The sequence below is a fragment of the Salvelinus fontinalis genome, chromosome 10 (genome assembly GCF_029448725.1).
Source record: "Salvelinus fontinalis isolate EN_2023a chromosome 10, ASM2944872v1, whole genome shotgun sequence".
Classification (NCBI taxonomy): Eukaryota; Metazoa; Chordata; class Actinopteri; order Salmoniformes; family Salmonidae; genus Salvelinus; species Salvelinus fontinalis.
In genome coordinates, this window is record NC_074674.1 from 33,581,874 (window position 1) to 33,596,421 (window position 14,548).

The window sequence follows — 14,548 nt, forward strand, 5'->3', positions numbered from 1 at the left end:
AGCAGTGCTTGCCGGTGTGGAGCTAAAGGTTTTAAAAGGCAATTGTGCCAGCTTACTGCAACTCACTTTCCTGTGGCAATCTAACTCTGGAATAATTTATACTAAACACAATCTGATCTCGAAGCATAGATGAGGTTATGTCTACAAAAAGCATAGACGTGTAATTTAATCTCAAATCAGTAAGAAAGACGTTTCACACATAACGTTCATATGTCTCGTTCTTCTTAGGTGAACAATATGCATCAAACTGATCCAGTAACTCCGCAAACTGGTCTTTATCCTCATTTGCAAACGTGAAGGTTTTGAATATATCGATTGCCTGTGTTCCCGCTATAGTAAGAGAGAAACTTTACATTCACCGACTCCTTTGTATGGAACTACCGTAAAACTTAAATTAACAGGCCAGGCATTTATTTGCTTCAATCACTGAACACAATAGCCAGGCGTCTATTTCAATGGCAGACATATACAGCAACAAGCGCTGCCAAAATGTTTTCCAATTCGCATCCACATTCCCTTCCAGGCTCAAAGCCTCTGGTGGCTTGATTACATCCATTGCACTTCCATAAACTCCAACATTCACAGAAAAAACACAACTTCCACTCCTGGTACCATGTATTACTTTGTTAGTTACAGCGAGCAAGGACTACCAGCACCATCAATCATAGATAACGAGTTTTAATGTTAATCCACCATTGCTACACATACACCATAGGTGTCATAAACCATCACTCAGAACACCATCAGTACACTTTTCTCCCAGCTCTGCTGACAAGTATTTTTCTCCGTTCATACAGGAATAAAGGCCTAGTGCACTAATTTGGTGAAGAAGAAAAAATATTTTATTTTTACATTTTTTTCATTGTGATTTATCAGGGTTTGCTTAGCACCCCTACTTCCCGTGGCTAAGGTGGATGTTGAAGTTTCAATGAACAAGGCAAAGGCAAAAGTCAACAGGAGCAGTGGAATAGATTCGAAAAAGTTTCGACTGCTCCTACAGTTTTTCTTCCGTACTACAGTTTAACTGACACCCGGCACAGAAAGACAATTTCCTTACAATACCATACAAATAAGTCAGATTTGAAAATTCCTAATAAGACACTTTAGTCATCACTTTTGTGCACAAAACATGCATTGAATTATAAAAAATAAAATAAAAATCATCACACATAGCCGAAGATATTAACATTTTATATTCATCCAATGTCTGCCATGTTTTTGGTGCTCCTTGTGTGCTAGCGCACATGTGATGTTGGTCAACATAAACCAGATTCAAACCGGATATAGACGGTCCATGAATTGGCGTATGCGAACATCAGTAGATTACCTTGAAAACAACGGGCGGATATCTTGGACACAGTCTCCTGTTCTTATTATACCTCAATGGTCTGTTTGATATTAATGCTGGGTCTAAATTATTTATTTACGAGGTTACAATTGGTTACAGCTCTGAAGCGCGAAATCAAGGGTGTATGATAGGCAGCCTAGACTTTGCAAGTCTGATCTGCGATGGATTTGTTATTATAATGTTTATACTGGTCACAATAAACAGTGTGGTAGTCTTTTCAACATTTGGAGCATAAACTGTGTGCATTAAGGAAATAGACGCCTGGCTATTGTGTTCAGTGATTGAAGCAAATAAATGCCTGGCCTGTTAATTGAAGTTTTACGGTAGTTCCTCACTGTCTGTGGCCCACAGTAGGTGATAGTAATGCAGCAATGACATTGGATGCCAACCGCAGAAAAACCCCACTGAAGAAGAAGAAGTCATGTGGGATCAGACAGGTCGTCACTAAAGATTGTCAATTATATTGACAAGATAGTCAAGTGACCACTCTAACAATGGAAATACATGTCCTGAAAGATGGAAGGCAGGATGGAGGAGGCAAGATAAGGTGGGACCATTCTAGCCACTGAGAGGGAAGATAGGGCATAGAGATAGATATTGGACCCATCTTTGTGTATCAGTGCCATTATAGCATCTGTAACAGCATGGGCAGTGCCATTGAGGCTATCTCCATTTTAAAGTGGTCAATTTTCTTGTTCTTCATTGGCTGATTGCTCTCAACTCATTGGAATCCCCACCCAGTTGACTACTTTAAAAAGCCCTCAATGGCAACGTCCATGGCAACTCTTTTTCAAAGTTGCCGAAATGCCACGTGTATCCACTTATATCAGTGCATTCGTAACAACTTAACCACTACGACACTTCTATTCGATCTAATAAGCCTCACGTAGCAAATTAGCAATTTCATTTTTTGTTGACACAAATGCACGCTCTCTCATTGACCTCCATACAAAATTCCTCACTTCATGGGCTTATTTTCATGGACAGATTTTGGGCAGGGTAAAACCTCTCGCCTCACCACTTCCACCCAGTAGTCACTAGCGTCTATAGCAGGGGTGTCAAACTCATTTCGCATCGTGGGCCACATACGGCCTAGGGAGATGTCAAGTGGGCCGGACCATTAAAATTATACCATACTCTGCTATAAAGAACCAAAATATCATGTCTTTCCTTTGTTTTGGTGTAAAGAAGCACAAGAACATTAGGAAAATATTGAAATTTAATGAACTATCCTTTTACAAAACATTTCATGAAACACCTCATATTTCCTTAGACAAATGTGCAATTTACTTTTATCATTCACAAATATGCATTGCAACTGATCCCACTGATTGTACAAAGGCACAAAACTTTAATTGGTACTGAAAAATATAGTAATGCACTTTAAGATTAAATGAGACTTTTAAAGAAAGGAATTTTTAAACCACTTACACATACGCATATAAAATCTAAATGTAATCCCTGCGTACACCTTACAAACTAAGGAGAGTGATTTTAAATGTGTAATGAAGAAAGTGTTCGCCTGTACTGTAAATCTGTAAACTTCATACATGAAACATACATACACATACAATACATACTGAAAATTTATGGAGTTGTATGAACAGTAGAATTCCATCACACAACTTTTGTTTTGAAGCTGCTGACTAACATTAAAGTGCACATTTTTTAAATCACCACAGTAAGGATTCATCTTCACAGAGCTGTATTCTTTCAATGCAAACAGTATCTAAGGCAGCATTTTAAAGGTGTTAGTCTAGTCTGGACTTGTATTTGTTCCTGAAACTTGGCATCTTTTGGCCTGTACAAGTGCATCAACACCAGGTGTCATGTCCTGACTAGCTGTCACTTTCAGAATGTCATTTAAGTGCTTGTTTGTGAGCCTTGAACGCATTTTTGTTTTATTGATATTCATCACTGAGAAAATTTGTTCACAAAGGTAGGTTGTCCCAAACATGCAGTGCTCTCGTCAATTGCCACGGAAAATGCAATAAATGACTTGACTCTCTGTTTCAATTGACTGTCTAAATCTGCCGATAGTTCCGAAATCCTCTCTGCTATAGTATTCCTCGTCAGGCTAATATTGGCAAAAGCTTGTCGCTTCTCGGGACATACAAGTTCAGCCGCCTTCATCATGCATCGTTTAACAAAGTCACCGTCGGAATACGGCTTCGATGCTAATGCTATTTCGCTAGCAATTAGGTAGCTGGCTTTTACCGCTGCTTCACTGACTTCTCGGCTCTGGATGAAAGTTGACTGCTGTTTCCTCAGACCCGCCAGCAATTCGTTAATCTTATCTCTTCTCAGTTGTCCTTGCAAGCCGTCATATTTTTCGCTGTGATGAGTCTCGTAGTGGCGTCGAATATTATATTCCTTCAATACCGAAACTTGTTGCAAACACACCAAGCACGAAGGTTTTCCGTGCATCTCTGTAAATAAATAGGACGTGGTCCATTTTTCTTTGAAAATTCTACACTCCTTATCTACTTTTCTCCGTTTGGATAACGACATTTTGGCTAATGAGGGTGTAGCGGAGAGGTAGAGACCAAGGTATTAACAACGTCGTAACAAGCAGCAGATGGCGCATTGATACCGTCTGCTGTTTTCAGTCTGTCTCAGTGATGCGGCTTGTCTTCTACTCTGATGGAAAGAGTGCGCCCCTTAGCGGATAATCCATGAATTGCAGCGAATTAAAAATATTAATTCCATGTCTTTTATGCATTTTTTCCACTTTCAAATTATCCTGCGGGCCTGATCGAACCTCCTTGGGGGCCGTTCCGGCCCGCGGGCCGTATGTTTGACACCCCTGGTCTATAGCCACAAGGTCATAAATCCAGCCCATTTCCACAATTTCTCTTCTTAAAATTGTATTTTAAACCTAGCCTTAACCCTAAACACATTGTTAACTTTATGCCTAAACCTAACCTTAAATTAAGACCAAAAGTTTTTTTTGGGGGGGGGTCATGTGTAACTACATACATGGAGTGTGTCTGAAAGTGGGCGTGTCAACAGAAGCGTGATGTACAAGGGAAGTGGGTGTATGGAAAGAGAATCAGATAATTGTGCAGATTTGTTGCCATTCAAAACTATTTTGCGTGGCTGATTGGGCTGCAATACAACTCAATTGTTGACAACTGTAGCATTTTAACCCTTTTCCTAACCTTAAACTTCTTATCCTAACTTGCCATGTTAATTATCCTAACCTCCTACCCATTTTAGCTAAGCCGAAACCTAACCCTTTTCCTAACCTTAACCTCATTCTCTTAACCTGCCACGTTAATTATCCTGACCTGCTAAGTTAATTCTCTTAACCTGCTACATTCCGGGTCGCCTCTGGGGATAACATCAACGAATAGACCGACTCAGGCAAAGGATTCATAAAAAAATGCATAGATGATGTGATACCGATTAGTGTCTATCAAAACTTACCCAAATCAAAAACCGTGGATGGATGGCAGCCTTGTAGAAGTAAAGAGATGCTGCTTATAAACATGGTAATGTTACCAGGGAAAATAGTATGGTTAAACAAACAAATACGACCTATGCAGATTCATCAAGATGGCAAAACATGTATAGAGACAATGTGGAGGAGCAATTCAGTGGGTCAGACACGTGGCGTGGCAGGGGCTCCTAACGATCACGGATTACAAACAGAAAGCCAGCCACGTCAAGGACACGAACGCCGCTCTACCAGATGACCTAAAAAACGTTATTCTCATGCTTCGAGCACAATGATGACTCTGAGCAGACGAGGAGAACCCATGAGGATGAGGGTTACGTACTTACGGTCTCCACTGAGAACATCTGTAAATCATTCAAACGTGTTAACCCTCGCAAGGCTACAGGCCCAGATGGTATCCCTAGACGCTCCCTCAGAGCGTTTGCAGACCAGCTGGCTATTGTGTTTTCTGACATTTTCAATCGCTCTCGAGGTCAGGCCGCTACCCCCCTCCTGCTTCAAGATGTCCACCTATCATCCAGGTGCCCTAGAAAGGGAAAGTGACTGAACTGAATGACTACGACCTGGATCACTCACTTCCATCATCATGAAGTGCTTCGAGAGACTAGTCAAAGACAGGGTTGAGGAGTAACGGATTACATGTAATCCATAACATATAAGGGATTACAAAAAAACAGTAACTGTAATTCGTTACGTTACCATCCAAAATATTGTAATTGAATTACAGATACTTTTGAAAAACTAGATGATTACTTCGAGGATTACTTTTAAATTCGGAAAGGATTTTTTTTTGGACACTTCTCTCTTCTCTCAATGACATTCAAATCAACATTGAAGAAAGGTGCAGGTTTAAATTTGTTCCACCTGAGCGAATCTGACCACAAATCAAAGACCACTATGATGACACACCAAATGTGTTTGATTGATCGCGAGAAAAGAGCAGGAATAGGCTTTTGTAGGCTACGGTCCAATCTATCTCTTCCAATGGTGCGACTGCTGTCAGCATCCAAAGATTATTCAACTTAAATAAACGCTTTGAGGAAAGGATGACAGCAGTGATATCTACATAGCGCATTGATGTGAATCACACTGCTGTTCTCTCATTTAGCTACTTGCGACTTACAGATTGTGTTTGTTGTGGATGGCTATTCACAAATCTAAATGTGTATTTGAACCCAATAATGGTTGAATTCAAAAAGTTTAAGCTGCCTATCAATCATTGTTTTTGAAATCGGTGGACAGCCAGTGGAAAATGCACTCTTGCAACAGCTTTACAGTGTGGATCCCAACCTATGGAATAAAAGTGGGACTTTTATTGCTCAATATAATTCATGCTGATAAAAAAAAAATCCATAGGCCTGATGGACACATGCTCTAACTTTTGATAGACTTAAAGGGGCAATCTGTAGTTGCTACATCCATTTTTGGTCTTAGAAATTATGCATATATATATATATATATATATCCATTGATTCTTGAAGAATATATCTCACAAATAAATAAATGCCATGAGCTTAGTTCAACTGTCATACTCCATGAGAACCCAAAAGATAAGCTTGTTTTACTCCAATGTTTTTAAACATTGTAAATGTAAACAAACACGGTATATATCACGGTTAAAACAAGAATTGTTATATCATGGATGGTCAGTCCTTGCATCCATAGCTCTGTCTATTAATCTGAGAGTGGTTACATTTCTCCAGACCCATCCCTCAGCTTTTACCAAACCAGATGCGGGGTGTCCATTTTGTTATTGTTTCATCTGTGGATTTGCCCTTTAAACAGCTGCATATTATGAAGATATCAAAGTGTCACCAACAAAAAAATCAACAATAGGGCTATAGCAAATGCAGAATATGGCATTCCATTTTTCATAATCGCAGCATTTATTTTTCAACTCGAATCAATGAGCCCAATCAGTCCTCTATGACAACAAAATCATAAACAACAGAGTAGGGCTGGCTAATAAATCCTTAGTTTTGGGGTCATACTTCCATATTTCCAAGTCCTATTCTTGAAGATAAAGGAGCATAAGATTAATTGGAATGACTGGAATTCTGATAGACTTTGTTTTTAATGTAAAGATATAATTTAATTGTATTATTATATGTAGTAGAAAGCGGTGGATTAGAAGAAGCCTACATAACCAACCTATAAAGTAAAATGTAACATCCATATATGTAAACTTTAACATTGATTTATCCTGCAATAGATGTTGTTTAATTGGTAACATGCATTTTTGTCTCCTTTTAAGGGGAAAGTAAGTACTGATTAAAATTTTGGACAGGTAACTATTAACTGTAATGGATTACATTTAGAAAGTAACCTACCCAGCCCTGGTCAAAGCCCACATCACCTCCTCCCTCCCGATACACTCGACCCTATCCAATTCACCTACAGCCCTGACAGATTCACGGACAAAGCAATCGCAACTGCACTGCACACTGCCCTCACCCACCTGGACAAAAGGAATGCATATGTGAAGATGCTGTTCATCAACAACATCTTGGCCATTAATACCTTTGTGCCCTCTAAACTCACCACAAAGCTCACAGCCCTGAGACTGAACTCCTCCCTATGCAACTGGGTCCTGGACTTCCTGATGGGCCGCCCCAGGTGGTGAAGGTAGGAAACATTACCTCATCGACACTGATTCTCAACACAGGTGCATCCTCAGTTCCCTCCTGTACTCCTTGTCTTCCCCATGACTGCGTGGCCTCGCACAGTTCCAAGTGCATCATCAAGTTCGCTGACCACACAACAGTAGTAGGCTGACGGCCTACAGGGAGGAGGTAGGCACTCTGACGGCGTGGTGCGTGACGGCTGCTTCTCGAAGCAACATCAGCACAAGAACTGTTCGTCGGGAGCTTCAAGAAATGTGTTTCCATGGCCGAGCAGCCACACACAAGCCTAAGATCACCATGCTCAATGCCAAGTGTCAGTTGGAGTGGTGTAAAGCTCGCTGCCACTGGACTCTGAAGCAGTGGAAACGTGTTCCCTGGAGTGATGAATCACGCTTCACCATCTGGCAGTCCGACGGACGAATCTGGGTTTGACAAATGCCAGGAGAACGCTACCTGCCCCAATACATAGTGCCAACTGTAAACTTTGGTGGAGGAGGAAGAATTATCTGGGGCTGTTTTTCAATGCCTAGGGCTAATCCCATTTGCTCCATTAAAGGGGAATCTTAACGCTACAGCATACAATGACATTCTAGACGGTTCTGTGCTTCCAACTTTGTGACAAGTGTTTGGGGAAGGCCCTTTCCTGTTTCAACATGACAATGCCCCCGTGGATAAAGCGAGGTCCATACAGAACGGTTTGTCGAGATTGGTGTGGAAGAACTTGACTGGCCTGAATAGAGCCCTGACCTCAACTCCATCGAACACCTTTGGGTTGAATTGGAACACCGACTGCGAGCCAGGCCTAATCGCCCAACATCAGTGCACAACCTCACTAATGCTCTAGTGGAAAGCCTTCTCAGAAGAGTGGAGGCTATTATAGCAGCACAGCAAAGGGGAAATCAGTCATTTGAAGTAAATTGATTAGGCTCTAATCTATTGATTTCACATGACTTGGAATACAGATATGCATATGTTGGTCACAGATACCTTAAAAGAAATGGGCCTCACAATTGGCCTCAGGATCTTGTCACTGTATTTTTGTGCATTCAAATTGCCATTCGATTAAATGCAATTGTGTTCATTGTCCGTAGTATATGCATGCCCAAACCATAACCCCACCGACACCATGGGGCACTCTGTTGACATCGTTAACTTCAGCAAACCGCTTGCCCACACGACACCATACACATGGTCTGCAGTTGTGTGCCCGGTTGGATGTACTGCCAAATTCTCTAAAACAACGTTGGAGGTTGCTTATGGTCGAGAAACTAACATTCAATTCTCTGGCAGTTCTGATGGACATTCCTGAAGTCACCATGCCAATTGCACACTCAAAACTTGAGACATTTGTGGCAATGTGTTGTGTGACAAAACTGCACATTTTAGAGTGGCCTTTTATTGGCCCCAGCATAAGATGCACCTGTGTAATGATCATGCTGTTTAATCAGCTTCTTGAAATGCCACACCTGTCTGGTGGGTGGATTATCTTGGCAAAGGAGAAATGGTCAATAACAGGGATGTAAACAAATTTTTGCATTTTAAAGAAATAAGAATTTTGTGCATATGGAACATTTCTGGGATCTTTTATTTCAGCTCATGATACATGGGACCAACACTATATTGTATATTTGTCTTTGTCCTGCATTGTTGGATCTCGGAGCTCAAGAATTTCATTGTACCCTGAAATTACATCTGCAACCCTGTACATGTGACAATTAAACTCTCTAATCTAGTCTAATCTAACATGAGTTCTCTTAGCCTGCTATGTAAACATTAAGCTGACCCATGGTGCACCTGGCTATGGCCGGTCTAACCAATATTGAAGCGCTGATGTTACACCCATCGTCGTTGATCCACCCACTTCTTTTGCAACACCCACTTTCAGACACACTCAAACAGGTCAAATAAAATCAAATGTGATTTGACACTCCATGTCTGTAGTTACCCATACTTGATTTTGTGTAGCCAATTTTGAGTTTATGGCTTTGGAATATGATTTTGGTACTGTAGAATCTCACTTTGTGGCTATGGTGGAAGGGTTAGTGCTATCAGGAAACCTTGGGACATCCCTACCCTAAACTCTAACCTTAACCCCTACTCTAACTTTAAGCATAACGCTTACCTAACCATAACCCTTTAAAGGGACATTTCTAAATTGTTTAACTTCATATTCATCATCTCCAGCACCACCCCAACATCAACATATGTGAAAATGGAGTGTTTCTATGTTTTGACCATGCTGGTCATTTATCAACATTTGAACATCTTGGCCATGTTCTGTTATAATCTCCACCCGGCACAGCCAGAAGAGGACTGGACACCCCTCATAGCCTGCTTCCTCTCTAGGTTTCTTCCTAGGTTTTGGCCTTTCTAGGGAGTTTTTCCTAGCCACCGTGCTTCTACACCTGCATTGCTTGCTGTTTGGGGTTTAGGCTGGGTTTCTGTACAGCACTTCGAGATATTAGCTGATGTACGAAGGGCTATATAAAATAAACTTGATTTGATTCTCTGTTTTGTAGTTAAAAAAGATAGAAGTGTTTCCAATGACATAATCAACCAATTAGTAGACAATTAGTAAGCAATTAGTAGTCAATGCCTACTCATAATTGGTTAAAATCACACGATGCACACCGATGTCACTGGAAACACTTTTTTTCTTTCTTTCTGGAAACACTTATCTTACTCTCGTTTTTTTCCTCAAACATGGAAAGGTGCCATTTTCACATGTTGATGTTGTGGTGGTGCTGGAGATGATGAATATGCAGGGATGCAAACTGGTGACGGCCCAAAAAGGTGAACATTTACAAATAAAATCCCTGCTTGGGGGAAATGCAGGTTTTTACTAATTAAACAACAAAGAATATGATCTACATGATCAGTCTCTGTGTGTAAAATAAAGTGGTTAATGTGAACCTAACTCACAGCTAAAAAAAAATTAAGAAAGCAATCCAATGTAATTTGTTGCCTAGACTTTACTGCAAATGACACTCAAGTCTTGAGAAAAACAATACACTAATATTGCAGTTAGCCATGACAGCCTTTATAATAGAATGCTTGTGAACACACACATCTAAATATTGCACTTGGGAAAAAACGTCTTAAAGTAAAAATAGAATAAAACAAACAGGCATTCTATTTTTGCTCTATAGTGGTCACTATAGTAGACATCGATCAAGTGCACAAGGAAGGCTACATGCGTGCAAAAATAACATTCACTGAGTAAACAATGTAATAATCCCCCCTCACTCACACACAAGTGTTACTGTCAAGTTCAATACAACAAAAAGCAATATCTTTGGGCTACACTGCACATTATTACATTGTACACTTTCTGCCTGTGGACATCTGTTCTACAATGTACCAGCAGAGCATGATACCCTTTGTTGGCATAATTGATATTTTTCAGGCAGAGAGTACACCCTTTTTATCCACTGTATTGAAAAAGTGGGAAAGAGGGAAAGTGTGTGGTGTTCCTTTCACCTCTATAGTGGCATCCAGCTTAAGCCAGGCCCAGCTCCAGCTACACTTGATCCCTGAATCCACTTGTTTAACAAGAAATGTTTCATTTTCACCCAATTCTCTCATTCAGAAAATTAACCACATACTGTAGAGGGAAAACATTAGTTCACAGATAGTAGTTAGTTTGTTAGCTAGTTAACATTTCACACAGATTGCCAGGGTCCAGTAAGCAACTAACACGTTATAACTTGAGGTAACAGCAAGGAGTCATATACCAGTTAATACTATAGCGAATTGGTTAGGTTACTAACGTTAGCTCATCTGATGTTGTAACGTTAGCTAGCTAATGTTAGCTGTCTGACTTTATTAGCCAGCTAATTTTCACACCATAAACTCAATTATTTGATCAGTTAAGTTGGCTAATGTTGTTTAACATTTCTCTGGCTAGCTAACGGAGAATTCGATCCAGCTAGCAAGATACTTAACAATGATTACAAACCAAGAAATATGACTTATAAGTCTTCGTGTTCCCTTGAGAAATGAAGTCCGACAGCAGTGGTGAGCACTCTGAGGTTGAGCCAGTCCAGGTTGAAGTGGGCCTACCTGCGGTGGCAGGTGTAGTGGAGACTTTCAATGTATGCCCTCAGAATCATACCAGAGATGATTTTGAACCGGTAGGAGTAGGGCTGCGGCGGTTATGACATTTTGTCAAGCAAATAACTGCCGGTCTCACAGTACAGTAATTGACCGTTAATTAACATAAACATGTTTAGCATCTCCTGGCTTTCACGCATAGCCTACAAGCCACTGATGCAGACCTTTGGAACATCTACATTTTTAAAAGTATAATAAGTCAATTAATATAGCCTACACCATCACAATGAATCCATTATTTATTTTAGACAGTCTTTTTCAGAATAACAGAATAGCATACTCCGACTTGTCCTTATGTTAGGCCCTGATATGGCTATGTCATATGGCTGTGGGCTATACTAGTTCATTTAGCAGACAATATGTGCTTAGAATTCTGTGGCATTATTTTTTTCTTATTTTATAGTATGAAGAATACAGTTGAACAAAGCTTAATAAAATAGAAAGGATATTCTCCAAACGATTTCAAAGGAAGTGCTGTAACGGCGATCCTCCTCCTCTCCATCTTCGGAAAAGGAGGAGTATTGAGGGAACCAAGGCGCAGCGAAGTTTGAACACATATTTATTAAACAAGACGAAAAACGAACACGAACTATACTTGAAATGAAACAAAATAACAAACGACGTAGACTGACCTAAACATGAGAACTTACATAGACACGAAGAACGCACGAATAGGAAACAGACTACATAAACCGAACAAACCGTATACAGTTCCGTATGGTGCAAACATAACACAAACACGGAAGACAAACACCCACAACGAACACTGTGACAACGCCTACCTAAATATGACTCTTAATTAGAGGAACGCCAAACACCTGCCTCTAATTAAGAGCCATACCAGGCAACCCAAAACCAACACAGAAACAGAAAACATAGAATGCCCACCCAACCTCACGTCCTGACCAACTAACACACATAACAACTAACATAAATAGGTCAGGAACGTGACAAGTGCGCACATGCGGCTATTCTGTGTTAAGCAGTTAACAAAGAATCTGTCTGTCTTGAGCTTTGACACATAGTTTGTTCTGATATGGTCAGGTTAGGTTATATTTGCTATTCTGTGAGGGCCTATGTTCCGAACCTGCTTCGGTGCTTTAGGTGCCAAGGATTAGGACATGTTGCAGCAGTATGTAAAACAGAGATCCCACGATGTGAGAAATATGCAGGAGGGCATAGTCAGAGAGAGTGTACAGGTGGAATAAAGAAAGCACTGTGTGTCAACTGTGGGGGTGCCCATGTAGCTGGGTTCCGAAGTGCCATGTGAGAGAGAGACAGGTTGAGATTGCCAGAGTTTGAGTGGTGAAGCGGTGAAGAGTATAGAAGATAGCCAAAGGGTGAGTGAGTTGACTGGCAGCCCCTCATTGAGTTGGCCTGAAGAGAGAGACCCAGAGAGGCTGTTTTAGTAAGGTTGGATTTCTTGCGTTTATAGCCATGGTGATCAACGTAGTGTACTGATGGAGCGGAAATCACAGAAGATGGATGTGGTAGTTGCAGCAGGAGGGAAAGATTTGAGTGTGAGAGATTTTAGTGCAGAAGATCTACAGGAAGTTTTGAGAGAAAGGGTTCCATCCACCAGCCTACGGCCTGGTGTAGGATTGTTTAGGGCCAAGTAATGGGATGGGGTTGTGGGTTATAGTGTTTAGGTGCAGGGTTAGATGGTGGTGCAATTTAAGTTTTTCCATTTTCCCCTTTTCCCTTAAATGTTTTGTTTTGTTACAATGTGGAATGCACATCCCCAACTGAGAAAGGCAGCAATACACGAAAAGCGTCTAATCCGCCGGGAAATTCACAAGAAGAAGACCCTAGAACAAGACCCTAACTTCAATAGTGTAACATCAGATGGACTTGATTAGATGTTTTGTGTGTCTGCTGCTCAGCTGCTTGTTTCAAGACTCAGGACGAAAGCAGTAGCCTGATAACATGTTTATGGTCACGTTATAGTCACCATGGCGCCCTAATAGCAGCCTTAGCACAGAGCTCCTATAAATGTGTACATGTTTCGTTTTTTTACTTTTTAATTGTTGTTTTTTAATGAGCTCTTTTTTATTTGATATCATCAAGTTTTTATTGCATATATCTGCCGTTTTTTGAGCCACGGATTTTCAGATTGACTGACAGGTTAACGCTTTTTGGCTTGGCCAGCTAGCTTTTGTTTGAAAAATGCATCTGGACACAGTACCATCTTTTTTGTTTCACCTGGCTGCCAATTCAAGATCTTTTGAGAACATAATTTGAGGAGTAGTCTGAAGCGTGATAGGAATGGGAGATACAGAAATACAGCAGTGCTGAGGCAGAGGGTTCGTAATGAGGATGACTGGTTACTATTCTGAACTTTGTGTGGTGAGTTTTCTGGCGCCCAGAGCTGCTGAGGCATCACCCAAGTGGGTGCTACACAGAGTGGAAGAGGAGAAGTCCAGTGGCTGTAAGACTCAGGCTGGTTCCCAGTCTTGCCCTCTACAAGATCATCAGCAGGCTTCATCACCATTGTCTACCATCCTCTGACCAGCTCTCTCTGTTCAAGCCATGAACTGATCTTCTCCATCTTCAGAGGATGCAGCTTTCAAATTATTGGCCTCTACTGGCTGACCTTTCATAATATATAGCTTATTTTTTTGTTGTTGCTCTTCAAGCAGTTTGAGATTCAATGAAAAGCGCTATAGAAATGTAATAAATTATTATTATTATGTTGCAGCAGTATGTAGGAGGTAGATTCTGAGGTGTGAGAAGTGTGGAGGAGGGCATGGAACAAATAATGTGTAGTTTCAGTTGAAAAAGAGGAGTGTTTCAATTGTGTGGGTGGTCATGTTGCTGGGGATCAGAAATGTCCTGTGCTAGTGAGACAGGTTGAAGTTTCCAGGTAGTAGCAGCCGCAGAGAAGTTTTTGGTTATCAGAGATTTTAGTGCAGAATAACTACAGGGGGGTTTGAGAAGGGGTTGCAGCCTCCCAGCCCTATGGCCTGGAGTGGGTTATGTTTGGGCCAAAGTAGTGGGAGGGGG